Raw genomic sequence first — 15,056 nt, forward strand, 5'->3', positions numbered from 1 at the left:
ATGCTGTATTTCTCACTCATTCTACTGGGAGTGGTGCCGTCGCTTCATGATAAAGTCTGTCAGTGGTCATTCCAGACGGGTCAGGTATGACTGCTCTTCGGCACAAGAGACACGTGACTTCCGAGGATCCCGACAGTGTCGGCGTCTTTTCAGAGCCCGGATAGCTCAGTCGGTAGAGCATCAGACTTTTAATCTGAGGGCCCAGGGTTCAAGTCCCTGTTCGGGCGGCTGTGCCGTTTTTAATTCTATTGTGAATGTCATTCTGAATAGTCTTTTATCTTTCACTCTTCTAGCTTTACTGTGGTTATTTTAAATGTCCATTACTTGTATTTACAGTAGTGTATTTAGTGTTTCATTTCACAAACCGAAAATGTTCAAGTAGATCTTGTCACTCTACTCCACGTAATCATCTAAATTAAATCACAGTAGAGCACAGAACACGCAGTGAGGAACTCACACAGTGAGTACTCTTGAATACGACAAGAGGAAAGGCACACTGCACATCTGCAGAACATCACGTCCGAGTTTACAGTGACAGCAGAGGTTGGAAGCGACGTAGTGTTTTAATACTCGCTCGCTGAACGATCTCTCAAGAAACCTCGGTGGAGATTTAACGGGTGTCTAATAATCACGTTCAAAAAGATGACGATAAGTTTTTTTTTTAACTAGGTAGCCTTAATGGCAACACGGTGTGAGTAGATCTTAAAGCAGCTGCAGACAGAATACCCGTAATGGCAACACACTGCTTTGAGTTCGGCTTTTCTTATTTCTTCTGCAGAACCAGTGGTATCGGAATATACTGATCCGCATAAGAAGCGCTTTCGGTTTCTGATCATTTTTAATGAGCGCTGCTCTAAGTACCACAGGCAAGATGGCTGGTGGTCTAAGGCGTTGCGTTCAGGTCGCAGTTAACCCTGGAGACGTTTGTTAAAATCTCACTTCTAATAAAGAGGTCTTTCTCGTTAGAGTAGAAACGATAGAAGCCTTAAGCTGGAAAAAAAATCACAACATCTCGCATTTCACGTGTTTAATGTTAACTGTCTCAGTGGTTGCCTCGGTGATTGATGGCTCTTCTCCCTCGCAGGGTGACGGCAAACTTCTTCAGAGAGGGAGTCTCCCACGCACGGCTTTTCTTTATCAAGAGCTGAGACAACAGAAACAGACTTCAAACTGACATGAATTACTTCTTGAGCGTTTATGACCGTCTTTAAAAGCTGAGAGCAGGTGAAAAAGTATTTGGAAATGAGGAAATGACTGCTGACAGTAAACCGAGCTGATGCTCAGCTGCAGACAAGCGCTCCTCGTTAGTATAGTGCTGAGTACCCCCGCTTGTTGCGCGGGAGACTGGGGTACGTTTCTGTGACAGGGCACTGGTTTAATTTTTTAACAACCTGAGTTCACTTAAAAAGTGTGTACTGTGTACTACGTTTCGGACTAGTTACTGCGGTAAAATATGGAGATCATCTCCAGCTTTGAGCTCAACTGCAACAAGAAGTCATGCTAAATGTAGTATAGTGAGTAGACATCGCGAGACAACAGAACGAGAGAGTAGAAGGCGGGAATATATGGTGTAAGGGCGTGATCTGTGTAGTTAACAAAATAGTTAAAATAATATAAAAACATCTCTTTATTAAGATACACAACATTTATGGCGACGAGAGATGAGTGCTTGACGGACTCAAAGCGAGCAGAACACTGCAGATTTTAGTTCTCTTGCTGGTAGAAACGAACTTCTGAATTTTCGGACTTTTCGTTTAGCTTGCGCATTGGAAGATATGGCCGCCGCGCCGAGAAGCTTTGCTTATGCCCGGCTTTTTCCACCGCTTCTACTGAACCTCGGAGCTCCGGATTTGTATACGGAATACAAGATATGGATGGAGTCGTACAGATTTTTTTTAAATAGCCGGTGGATCTACAGAAGCTGAGGATGCCGTGAGACGTGCTACATTACTGCACTGTATCGGGGCTTCCGTGCAGCGGATTTTTGCCAACCTCCCTGGAGAAAAAGACTGTAGCTGCCTTAGACGCTTCCTTTACACCGCGGAGAAATGTGGTTTTGGAATGGCATAAATTTAGGCAGAGAACTTAGTCTCAGGACGAATCTGTTGATGCTTTTGTGACTGCACTAAGAGAACTGGCTAAATTTGTGACTTTGGAGTATTGGAAACTGACATGTTAAGAGATCAACTTGTGGAAAAATGTGCACATAAGAGACTATAAATTGCTGCAGGAGGAAGGGCTGACTTTAAAAAGAGCTCTTACAGTCGCTAGAATTCATGAAGCAGCTCAAGCAGAATCAAGAATGCTTTCTGACCACAGTGACAAAGTGACACTGAACGGGGCACTCGCTCAAACTTTACAAACAAAAGCCGAGCAGCAGGACACAGTCATGCTAGAGAAATAGAAGAACAGGGGACGGCTGACATTACATGTTACAGGTGCGGACTAACAACGCACAAAGCAGATGAATGCGGATCGTGAACAGCAAAATGTCTACACTGCAAGAAAACAGGACATTGTGCACATGTCTGCAGAACATCACGTCCAAGTTTAAGGACAAGTATCCTTTTTATTGTTGTTGCTGCCTCCGGTTTACATTTGGCGATGTAAACCAGATTCAGAAAAAAATAATTTGAACAACCTTATTCCCATGCTTACTCGAAGGCGCGGTGGCCAAGTGGTAAGGCGTCGGTCTCGTAAACCAAAGAGCGTGGGTTCAAACCCCACCCGTGCCTGTTTCATTTGTCACCGCTTTTCTTTAGTTTCAAAGTCTTAAAAAAACTCGCAATGTAGGGATCTCAATAGTAAGAGAACATAACTTTCGCCAGTGATTAGTATTCTTGCATATCCTGCCTTGTTTTTTAGTCGACAAAGCTTGTTTCTCTTCACACCCATCTTCTGAATGATCGCCTCAGCATTGGGAAGGAACGTGCGCTTTGTACAGCCCCCGACTCCATGGTCTGATCACAAACAGATCGGGTGAGCTGTCAGTCCAGGTTGGAAGGAACGTTCGAAAGCACTAAAAATCTGACTTAGAAACGAGAAGACCGTGTTTTTTTAAACGAGTAAACGATAAAATAATATACTGCCTGCAAGACTATGTCAAGTTCAAGTTCAAGTTTAAAGTTCAAGTTCAAGTTTATTTTCATTATACTCATACACAGGTATATGGTATAACGAAATGCTATTTAGCAAGCTCTCGGACATAAGTAGTACAAAGAAGAAAACACAACAACAATACAATTGTATAACAAAAGAAAGACAGAGACAACAGCCGATGTGCAAAAAACAACAGGCAGCGTGCAAAACAACAAAAAGGTAACAGGTTATGTGCAAAAACATGCATCAAAAGAATGAAATAAAGGGATAGAAATGATGGGGAGTGAGCTTTTGACATGTATGGTAGAGGTAGATTTTCAATGTGTGTTTGGGTTTTTGGTAAGAAAGAAGGCACCGTGAGGTTCAGATCATAGGTGAGAAGTGAGGAGAGAGTGAGAGAGGCTGGGAGTTTAATAGTTTGATAGTGCGGGGTAAAAACTGTTTCTGAGTCTGGTAGTCCGGACCCGAATGCTCTGGTACCGTTTTCCATGTCATGCTAAACGCCACAAATTGTGTTTGTCCAGTCGTATCAATCATCCTAAAGTTACAGAAAATTGGATGCGACTGGTGCAATCAGCACACATTTTTTCAGGATAGTCGAGCAGTTTAAAACAGCAAATTCACAGCTTCGTGTCTTTTAAGCTTTGTGTTTCACTCTCCAAATAGAGGCAGGGGTTCAAATCCCACTCCCGACAGTCAGGCGTTTTACCCTGTCTTTTTTGCCTGCTTTTACACTGTTTCAGTCTTGTTGTGCTCGCTGACAATCACAGTACGAGGAAAACGGAGAAACTGCTTAGCATAAACATAACGGACAGAAAAAAGCTTCATAAACATGTGAATGTGATTAGCAGCAGTAAGGTATGCATTCAAATGTTTAAGGCTGATTTATAACAGCAGCAGAAGAAAGTTGCAGCACAATGCAATTTGTGAGAATTCATGGGTTTTTATGCTGCTTGGACTTCTTTCAAGCCTATGAGGTGACCCCCGTTTTATTTTCATTTTCAAACTTCAGAACCGAATAACAAAAAGGTTTCATGTGTGACAGCATTCCGTTGCAAATACCGTTTCCACGATGTATTCAGCGACGGGAATGAAATATTTTAGTGCTGGCTCAAATGCGAGGAATTTCAGAAAAACCTGGAAAAGCAACGCTTGCAGTAAATGACATATCTAAAGCGTGTAGTCAGCATGAACAGAACAACGCAATGCTCTGTAAAAACGATCTGAAGCCGCAATTACTCTTTTATCTCAGGTAGTTCATTCCGATACGATGTTTCCGCAGACTAAATGAAATGCCGAACTCCAAACATGTTGTTGCCATTATTGTACTCCTGCTGAAAGAAGAAAGAAAGAAAGGTGTCCTAAATGAACTTTGTCGCCCGTGGGAGATGTCAAGTGCATTGGACATGAAAAGTTCCCGATAAAACCCATTTCTGTACGTTTCTCTTAGTGTCGGGGCTCCTATTGAATGTAAAGGAGGCAACATGCTCAGCCAGCCGACTCAGCGCTAACCTAACGCAGGTGTCTCAGAGCGGAATTATTCAGAACAGGAGCCTCTACTTCTTTGTATACTGAGCTTTCGGGTGAACGTCAAAGTGAAAGACAAATTCGCAATTTTCACTTTTTGATTAAGGAACAAGAAAACACCATCCTTCAAACTGGATTCAGACCAGGGACATAAGACATACTCGCTGTTTTTTCTACAGTTTTAAGAGCTAGCAACTGAGCTATCGAGAGGTCTAAAATAAACGTTTTGTCACACGCGTAGCCCAATGTAGTGTAGTGTTCCTCTTTATTTAAATCCCAGTTCGACATCAAAATACTCACTCCCCATAGTCTCGTTTAGTAGAAGAAATGCAGGCTTCTACTCTATTAACGTCAAGAGTTCTTCTAAAACATTTGAAGGGATATCAGTGCAGGCGGAAATTGACTCTTTTTCTTTATGATTTGGTCATATGATTTTTCTTCATATGATTTGGTTTTGATTTTGAATCGTTATATTATTAAGTTTGTGCTTTCTCTGTTTTTATCGTATTGTGAACTTATTTTTTAAACAAATGCTTACAAAGGCAAACAGGGCACACAGTACAAGCTAAATACCCCAGACTGCGTGTAAAGTCCTCCTTGAGGTATGCTTTCAAAATAGCTGCACCAGGCACTTGGACACAGATAAACACAGGGATTTAAAATTCAGGAATATGAATGGTCAATTGCATACAGTTGGGTTTTTTTCGTTTTGTATTTAGCGATTTGTGTATAAATCTTTTAACAATTCATTAAAATGCTAACAATATGTAAACTAAAAACAACAGCAACGTTAAATGCCAGGGAGACGGGCAGTTTTTTTTTACAATCAGATTCCAATCTCTAATGCTGTGTTTGAGAGCTGTGTGTGAGAGCTTACTGTACATAACTTTCCTTTTCTCACATTTTCTGAAAACTATTCCAAAGGGGCACCTGTCACGGACGTCCAAAGGGACTAGCCATGGGGAGTAGGAGAGCGGAAAAAGACCCATATGCGTAGCGGCGAGACGGGAAAAAGGCCCGGGCTCATTAGTGCAAAGAGTTCAGGAATGCCGTAAAGAAACCTATGCCTTCTCGGCCTTTTGGCTAAGATCAAGTTCAAGTGGCATGCCCGCAGTTCTTGTCTTTCCAAAGGTCTAGAAGGCGATCGAAGATTCTGAAGAGTGCTTGAGCTGGTATCGCTCTAGGTTGAGCCTAGGGGGTTAAGGCCAAGCAGCAGCTGAGCTGGGTGGAATCCGGCATCAACGTTCTCTCTCTCTGCTCTCTCCTCTCCTCTCCCCTCCCCCTTTCTCTTGCTCCGCCTCCTTGGCCTCTTGCCTGGAAGTGGGTACACGTGGCCTGCCCGCGGTGCTTGCTTTCTTCCTCGAGACTCGGAAGCGCTATCCGCTCCCTCTCTCTCTCGGTCTCTCTCTCTCCCTCTCTCTCTGCCTCTCTCTCTGCCTCCTTGGCCTCTTGGCTGGGAGTAGGTACACGTGGCCTGCCCGCGGTGCTTGCTTTCCACCTCGAGGCTCGGAAGCGCTATCCGCTCCCTCTCTCTCTCGCTCTCTCTCTCTCTGCCTCCTTGGCCTCTTGGCTGGGAGCAGGTACACGTGGCCTGCCCGCGGTGCTTGCTTTCCACCTCGAGGCTCGGAAGCGCTATCCGCTCCCTCTCTCTCTCGCTCTCTCTCTCTCTGCCTCCTTGGCCTCTTGGCTGGGAGCAGGTACACGTGGCCTGCCCGCGGTGCTTGCTTTCTTCCTTGAGACCCGGAAGCACTTTCCGCTCTCCTCTCTCTCTCTCCTCCTGCGCCTGCACCTAGCTGGGCTTTGCCCACAAGGACAAAGGCCAGGGCTCCCTCGCTGCTCCCTTTGCTCTCTCTCTTTCCCTCCTTTTTTTTTTCTCCCTCAAAGATGGCAGACAAGAGGACATTGATCCGGTTCCACTGGACAAAGAAGACGGAGCCGATGCCGACTGCAAAGGCCTTCTTTATGACCTTCCTGCGAGGAATCTTGCAGTTGGTGGCCGGAGATCTCTACTGCCTCCAGGACAACAAGGCAGAGAGATACATGGAGGCCTAAATGGCTACGGATGCATCGTACGAAAAGGCAACGAGACTGATCAGGGAGAAAGGTAAGCACCCTGGTTTCTCTGATTACAGGCCGGAGCCGATGAGGAAGACGAATCAGAGGACCATCACGGTTTGCACATACAATCCCTACGTACCAGCGGAACGGGTAACAGCGTACCTAGGGAGGTATGTAACCGTGGTGGGAAAACCGACAGAGATCAGGGACAAAGGCGTCTGGTACGGCAAACGCCAGTACCGAGTCCTCCTGAAGGAGGACCCAGAGGGCGTTGACGGTTTCCAGCACCCCCCGGCTCGCTTCAACATCGGAGCCGACAGGGGGTACCTCTACTACCCCAAGATGCCGGATTTTTGCAGCAAGTGCAGACAGTCCGGCCACAAGACAAACACATGTGACATCGTCAGATGTCACAACTGCAATGAGGACGGGCACCTGGCAAAAACCTGCCGGGCAGCCAAAAAGTGCGACGGATGCGGCGCCGAGGGACACCTCCTTCGCCAATGTAAGGTAAGCAAACCTTCGTTTGCGCAGGTGGTGGAAGCCGGCAGGCAGAAACCGGTCTCCAGACAAAGGGAGAGGGCTGAGAACAAAGAACCCGCACCTCCCCCGCTGAGAACCGAAACTGCCGAGGCCACACCCCCAGCCGCATCGGTGCCACAAGGTGGTGGAGAGTATCCTCAAGGAAGACGAGGACTACTTTGAAGCTGCCCTGGAGCCGGGACTGATGGTAGGGCTGGACCTGTCCAGCATGTTTACATTTCAGTCCCCAGCGAGACCTGGAGGGAGCCCAGCATATTCCCCCCAGGACCCGAACGAGAGGAGTTACATCTAGGCTAAACAGTGCCCAGATGTAGACTCCCAAGTTTCAACTGTAAGTACAGAGAGGAGGTTTAACTTTCACTAGTTTAACCATGACTGTGAAACTAACCTTCCTAACAACTAACGTGAGAGGGCTGAGAGACCCCGTGAAAAGACGGGGAGTCTTTCATGATCTGGCCTCAAAGTCTTTCTCAGTTTGTTTCTTACAGGAGGTCCACCTGAAGGATGAAAGCGACAAGCTGACATTCACCAGGGAATGGACGAAGGGAGAATCATGCTGGAGCGTAGGAGGGGTCCACTCTTCCGGAGTGGGAATTCTCCTCGGAAACCCAGAGATGACGCTGGTTTCCTCCTTCTCGGTGGTGCAGGGCCAGATCCTGGTCGCAGACATCGACTGGAGGGGGCAGAAGTTGAGAGCAATTAACGTCTATGCTCCAACAGAACCCTCTATCCTGAAGGAAGTGTTTGCTGACCTGGCCAGCTGCTGCACCACCAACAGACAGATGGTGCTCGGCGGGGACTTCAACGTCGACCGGGAGAAGGGGAGCGACGCTAGCTCGGCAGAGCTGGAGTCGCTACTCAAGCAGTTCTCCCTGGTAGACGGCTTCAGACGGTGCCGCCCTAACGACGCCGGAACGACCTGGAAAAACTCCCTGGGAGTGTGCACCCGCCTGGACTACATCTTCCTGCACACGACCTGCTCCCTGGAATCGGCGACGGTGTCCCCGGCGTGGTATTCCGACCACGGTCGCTTGACGGTGGTGGCTAACACCAGCCTGCCGGCATTCGGTCGTGGGTACTGGAAGCTGAACTGGGAGATACTGGAGGAAGACGACTTCAGGGCACTGTTCCGGAAAGACTACGCGAGCTGGGTTGATCTGAGAGACGGCTACAGCTCCGTGGTGGAATGGTGGGAGTCGGTGAAGGACGGGACCCGAACCCTGGCGTAGACGTACTGCAGACGGAAGGCGGCCAGGGAGAGGACTGAAGCTGCACGTCTCCAGAGGCAACTCGAGGAGGAGTACAGCTCGGCTAACGGGGGAGGAGCCTTCAATTCAGCCCGGGCACGGGACCTGAAGGAGAGGCTACGCAAACTGCACACCGAGAAAGCCAAGGCTTTCCTGGTCAAGGCACAAAGGGAGCATTATGAAAATAATGAAACCTGTTCCTCCTATTTCTTCAACCAGGTCCGGGGAGCCCAGAAAAAGAGGGTGATCCACAGCCTGAGACGGGGAGATGGAGAGGAAGTGCTGGACGAGAGCGACAAAGTAGAAGCAGCCACCGCTTTCTACACGGAGCTCTTTTCAGAAAAGCAGACGGAGGTGGAGGCAGGCGATGCTTTTCTGGAGGGGCTGAAGGCACGAGTACCGGAGGAGGTGAGGGAGGACTTGGAGGGTCCGATAACGGCCGAGGAGCTGAAGGCGGCGTGCTTGTCCATGGAGAATGGCAAGGTGCCGGGGCCGGACGGACTCCCCAAGGAATTCTACACCTGCTTCTGGGACACCCTGGCGGCAGATCTGGTGGAAGTGGTGCAGGAGATCTTCCGCCGAGGGAAACTCGGAGACACCATGAGGGAGGGCATCATCTCCCTGCTCTTCAAGGGAGGAGACGCCGCCGACCTCAAAAACTGGAGGCCGATCACGATGCTCTGCGTGGACGTAAAGATCCTGTCCAAGCTCCTGACCGGCAGACTGAGAACCACCCTCCCCCACATCATCCACAGCGACCAGACGTGTGGAGGGGCGATCCGTCAGCTGGAACCTCCAGCTGACCAGAGACGCCATCGCCTGGGCCGAGGACCGGAACGTGCCCATGATGGTGGTCAGCCTGGACCAGGAGAAAGCCTTCGACAGAGTGAACCACAGCTATCTGTTCAGGGTGCTGGAACGCTTCGGTTTCGGAGAGAGTTTCAGCCGCTGGATTCAGATTCTGTACTCTGACGTGGGCAGCAGAGTGAACGTGAACGGAATCCTGGGGGATTTCATTCCCCAGGAATCCAGAGTACGACAGGGCTGCCCCCTTTCACCCCTTCTCTATGTTCTCTTCACAGAGCCCTTAGCAGAGGCGGTGAAACGGGACCCCATCATCGACGGCCTGGAGATACCGGGAGGCGCGGGGGAAACCCTGAAGATCTCCCAGTACGCCGACGACACAACGCTGTTCCTGATGTCAGACAGGGGGTTGAGGAGGGCCCTGCAGGTCATGGAGCAATACTCCAGAGCCTCGGTGTCGAAGCTCTACCGCCGAAAGAGCAAACTGAAGTTCTTCGGGCCCTGGAAGCACAGGACGATGGTGCCGGAGGGTCTCGAGCTCTGCACGGAGCCCCTCAGAATACTGGGGGTTTCCTTCCAGAGCCGGGACAACGAGACCAACAACTGGACCGAGAGGATCTCCAGGGTGAACGCCAAGCTGGGTCTGTGGAAAACGCGGTCGCTGTCCTACACAGAGAAAGTGATGGTGTTGAAAGCAGACGTCCTGCCGGCTTTGGTTTACCTGGCGGTGGTGTACCCGCTGCCGGCTAGACTCAGACGAGCGCTGCAAGGGATGATCTTCGACTTCGTCTGGGGCGGCAGGTACGAGTACATCACGAGAAACCGGATGTGTCAGCCGGTCGAGGAAGGGGGTCGAGATGTCCCACATTTCCCCCTGAAACTCGACTGCATCTTTTACTGCAACCTCTGTCGGGCGCTGCGGGAGCCCATCGGCCACAAGTACCAGTACTTTGTCAGGCTGTGGCTCTCCATCCCGATGAGGCACTTGGTCCAGTGGTCAAACACTGGGCCCAAGGCAGAGAGGCGACCAAAGTTCTACACCCACGCTGTCAAGTGGAGCAGGAGGTACGAGGCCACGAGACGGCCAGAGCTCTGCACCAACCACAGAGCTCTGTACAAAGAGGTGAGGGGGCATCTGGTCGCCGACGAAAGGCTGCAAGTTCCCAGACAAGTCTGGGAAAGGACGCAGCCTAAAGAACTGGACAACGAACTGAAGGACCTCAACTGGATGGCCGTACACAAGAGACTGGCTACCAGAGAGGTCCTCTACAGACACTCGCTTACCAGGAACCCGCATTGCCCCCGGGACACGTGTTTCGTCGAGGAGACTCAGGAGCACGTGTTCTGGAGCTGGAGCTGCCCCTTCGCCAAGGCGGTGTGGGGCAGAATGGACATGTGTGAGATGTTTTCTTTTTGAGATGTGTTTTTTTCGGAATAAAGTATATTTTATAAGAAAAAAAATATGCGAGCTTACTGCCTCCTACGGGCTCTGTATTTGTTAGCGATACAAGACCGGCCGTGGAGAAATGAAGTGAGGAGGGTGTGTACATTAAAAGGCTCATAGCGTCCCTGGAGGGGCTCAAACCACCACCCTTTTTGTTAACAACTGAGCCACAAAGACGCATGTACAGCTTAATACTTCTCGGTCTCAGTGAAAGTGATACACTCCGTAAAATTTCCAGAGATTCATTTATTTTAAAAGGAAAATCACCAACAGCGGCCGAGATCTACTGGAGTTTTTTCATTCTATACTGCGATTTCTGAAGGGTACCCTGTGAAAATACGAGTTTTGACGAGAAGGGATGGACATATAAGGTCAAAAGGCTTGGGGAATTGAACTTTAAGGTGAAGACTGCGGGTTCAGTAGCAGCAGAACCTGATCAGTATCAGTTGACTCCGATATACTTTGAAAATGAACTTGGGGATTTAGAGTCAGACGTGCTACCGTTGCACCATGGGGTTCTTAATTTAAAAAAATAGAAAAAACAATCAGTGTTCCTGGATCTGTAATTGAGAACAACACCTACACAAGAGCTGCGCAGGAAGAATAAAATGTGGTCTGGGAAGAAAAGACTCTCTTCGGAAGAGCTGCGCTCTTCACAGATTTTTCTTTGTGAAGCTCATTTGTCTCCTTTGGGGAATTCAAAGGCACAGACAGCCGTGACTTCATGGCCCAATGGTAGCGTGTCTGACGCCAGATCAGGAGGCTGTGTGTTCAAATCATGTCGAGGTCAGCTGTTACTTTTTCAGGTTCTGCTGGTCCTGAACACGGAATTCACACCATGCAGTTGAGTTCTATCTGTACACCACATAGATAATCTAAACAAAATAGAGCAGTACAGGACACGCAGTGTGGAGCTCACACAGGCTTACAGTCTCCAGCATTGGAGTGAAGGGGAAAAAAAGAACTTTGTTTTTTTTTTTTAAGTGAAAAGGCACAGTTCACATCTGCTTAACATCACGTCCAACTTTAGAGACAGCTACATCAGATAATGGAATCCCGGAAGTTTCAGATAACTTTTTTTAATACAGGTTCAAGCAAACCTGAAAGTTAATGTGTTTCCGGACACTTTTGTTTTATTAAAAAGTGTCTGAAGCCTGAAAATGTAATTTGAAAAAAAAAAACCGCTATTGGACATTAGCAGCTGCTTTTTGTAACGATTTGCTATTTCATGCTGGAAAACAAAGGAAACAGACCCAACGTTTGCTTTCAGGTGCGGTTCATTACATAATATACATTATTACTGAGGAGCTTGAAAAAAATTTACACGAGCCAGGTAGAAGTCGAACCTACAATCTTATGATCCGAAACCAGACGCGTTGTTTATTAAACCGCTGGCATTTCACATGACCTGAATTCCCCCATAGGATGCTCAGCATCGCTACTAGTAATGCACCGCTCCGTCTAAAATTTCAAAGTGAGAAACGTGTTTTCTGATTTTTTATGAGTTTTAAAATATAATCTCTTTAAATCAGACAAGGGGTTTATGTTTCGCACTGAAATTCCGATTGACTGAGAATTCAAAGAAAGACTGTTTTCTTTCACAACACCGTATAATTATCACATCCACCAGACTCTCCAACCTCTCCAGACCTTGCTGGTTGAGCAATTGCTCCGATAAATTAGGTCACGTATCATGTTAAATCATTTCTTCTCAACACAACATTTCCTGGTGCACGTTTTCTCTATGAAAAAAAAGACATTTTTCCCTTGCATGATTTCTCGTTTTTTATCAAAGCGTACAGAAATAAAAAAGAAGAAGAAATAGTGTGGCAAAAGAACTCTGTCGCCCTTGGGAGATGTCAAACGCATTGGACATGGAAATGCCAGATAAAAGCCAGTTCTCTTCGTTTCTCAGTGTCGGGGCTGCTATGTAAAAGAGGCAATTTGCTCTGAGCTCAGGTTAAACGCTTACTGAACGCAGATGTCTCAGAGCGGTGTGTCCAAGCGGCTGTAAAAGGTGATGGGTGTCCTGTCACCGTAGCCTAGTTGGTTAAAGCGCTTCTCTATTAAACAAAAGAACCGAGATTCAAATCCCAGCCGTGTCTTTCTTCCTATCTTGTAGTACAGAACGTACCATTTCGGGCAATCACAAAGGGCTTGATTTCGTTAAATGCATGTGTTCATTTCCTTTCTGGAAAACTTGTTTTTGATGAAATTCACACAGCTTGCGAAAAATGAAATTCAATTATTGGTTAACAGTGCAGAAGAAATATTACCATATATTACCAAAATAAACGGTAAGAGATTTTGTTTTAACCGAAAACCTCTGATTCGAGAAAAGAACACACCAGTCTCTGTGGCGCAATCGGTTAGCGCGTTCGGCTGTTAACCGAAAGGTTGGTGGTTCGAGTCCACCCAGGGATGGGATTCTTTTGCGATGTAAACGTTGTCTTTAGTCGATTGGATTTTTCAGCGAAACCATAACCATTTTAATATTTGCAGGAAATGCGAGTGTGTAACACGTGTCAGGGTCACCGAGAAATGTCCAATAATGCCCAACATTGCAACTCCCCAGAAAACCATATTCACCCAAAACAAATTATCGTCGAATCTTCATTTATACTCCAGTTGAATCCTCTGCTGAAATATTTTAAAAATACTGTGCAGGTTTGTTTGAGACTTGACAAGCATTGTTAAGATAGCACTGTGCAGTTGGATTTTGATATTTTGACATATTTACCTTAATTTTAAACATAAATACTATACAGTCTATTGTAATTTTCAAATATGTTAGCTGAGGATGCAAAGGGGTGAAAGGGAAAGGTCAGAGGGTATAGTAAAAACAAGGTTAGGATTGGTGGAGGTGGCAGGGGTGTTGATGGTTTTTCTCTGTAGAGGATGATTGAGTTTTTTATCCTTCTCTGAAGTGAGAAATTGGAAGAGTTGGGAGTTGAGGGATCTGATGAGGTTAGTTATAAAAGGAAGTTGATGTGGAGCTGTTAGCTGTAAAACTTCCTAACATCTTTGATGTTGTCATCAAAGATAAACTGCAGCAAGCAAAGATAAAGAAAATTATCTTTGCTTACTGACCTGTCTTTCTCACACCTGAAGAAGGCTCCACAGCCAACATGTTATGTTTCCTTTCTTCTCTTTTCAGCATGGAATAATCCTTTACTTTTTCCTTTGCAGCCTACGCATGCTGACACAGCTACTCACCTGATATATAACATTCCTATAATCGCAACTATGAATGTCCACTGTGGGTATTTTTTCCATTATTATTTATTTTGGCATTGAAGCATATTTTATGTAATAGCGAAGTGTCATAATCACTGAAAAACATATTTTTTTCATTTAGAAAGAATTAAAAAAATATAAATCACTATGAATTACATTTAACCTGTTCTGATCTAGGTTTTCTATATACTTTAACATGCCATGTTCAGAATGTCACAACGCAGAAATGCAACAGAGAAGTTTTGTAATTACAAATCTTCTCTTACCTTAGTGTCAGAATACTAAGATGTTTTGGTAACGAGGAAGGAGGGAAAAAGTAATTCAGCAGAAGGGGTGCTATTTTATTGACTATAAATCCTCACATGGATTTGTGATTTGTGATTTGTAATTTTGTGTCTCTTACCAAAGTGTCAGAATACTAAGATGTTTTGGTAACGAGGAAGGAGGGAAAAAGTAAATCAGCAGAAAAGGTGCTATTTTGTTGACTATAAATCCTCACATGCCATGTTCAGAGGGTCATATTAAAAAAATGGTACAGTAAATTTTCTTATACTTCATGATTTTCATAATTTGTTACATTGTGTCTCACACCTTTGTGTCAGAATTCTGAGATGTTTTTTTCTAAACAGGGGCCATCGCAATACAACAGAAAGAGCAATTAGCTTTTCCCTATGAATTCTCTCATGCCATATTCAGAGGGTCATATTTTAAAAATGGTACAGCAACATTTCCTGAAGTTCAGGATTTTGAGAGTCTGTTACATTGTGTCTCACACCTCAGTGGCAGAATTGTGAGACGATTTTATAATCAGGAGGGAGGGTCATAGCAATAAGCAGAAAGTGTCATCACCCTTTGCTCATCCTCCGTTAACCATATATTCACATATGCCATGTTCTAAATGTCCCATTGTAAACTGCTATAATAACATTTCTTGCAAAATGCAAGATTTTGAGACTTCACGTTTTGCCTTTGTCTTATTTACTTGTTGTCTAACATGCCAGTTTGTGTTATTGTGAGTTTTGAAAATTGGTTTTCGATTTTCTGAAATGTGTTTCATACAAAAATGCAATTTGGATAATCATTACTTACATATTCCC

At 46.1% G+C, this 15,056-nt stretch overlaps 3 non-coding genes across 3 annotated transcripts; all 3 read left to right on the top strand.

Moving 5' to 3' along the window:
- Window positions 1-154: 154 nt before the first annotated feature.
- Window positions 155-227, top strand: trnak-uuu (transfer RNA lysine (anticodon UUU)). Its single transcript has one exon. It is a non-coding gene; the product is annotated as a tRNA-Lys (tRNA).
- A 2,436-nt stretch (window positions 228-2,663) lies between these two features.
- On the top strand, window positions 2,664-2,735 carry trnat-cgu (transfer RNA threonine (anticodon CGU)). The gene has a single exon. It is a non-coding gene; the product is annotated as a tRNA-Thr (tRNA).
- A 10,337-nt stretch (window positions 2,736-13,072) lies between these two features.
- Window positions 13,073-13,146, top strand: trnan-guu (transfer RNA asparagine (anticodon GUU)). Its single transcript has one exon. It is a non-coding gene; the product is annotated as a tRNA-Asn (tRNA).
- The last annotated feature ends 1,910 nt before the right edge of the window (window positions 13,147-15,056 follow it).

The sequence above is a fragment of the Lepisosteus platostomus genome, chromosome 5, assembly GCF_059453375.1.
Source record: "Lepisosteus platostomus isolate fLepPlt1 chromosome 5, fLepPlt1.hap1, whole genome shotgun sequence".
NCBI classification, from domain to species: Eukaryota; Metazoa; Chordata; class Actinopteri; order Semionotiformes; family Lepisosteidae; genus Lepisosteus; species Lepisosteus platostomus.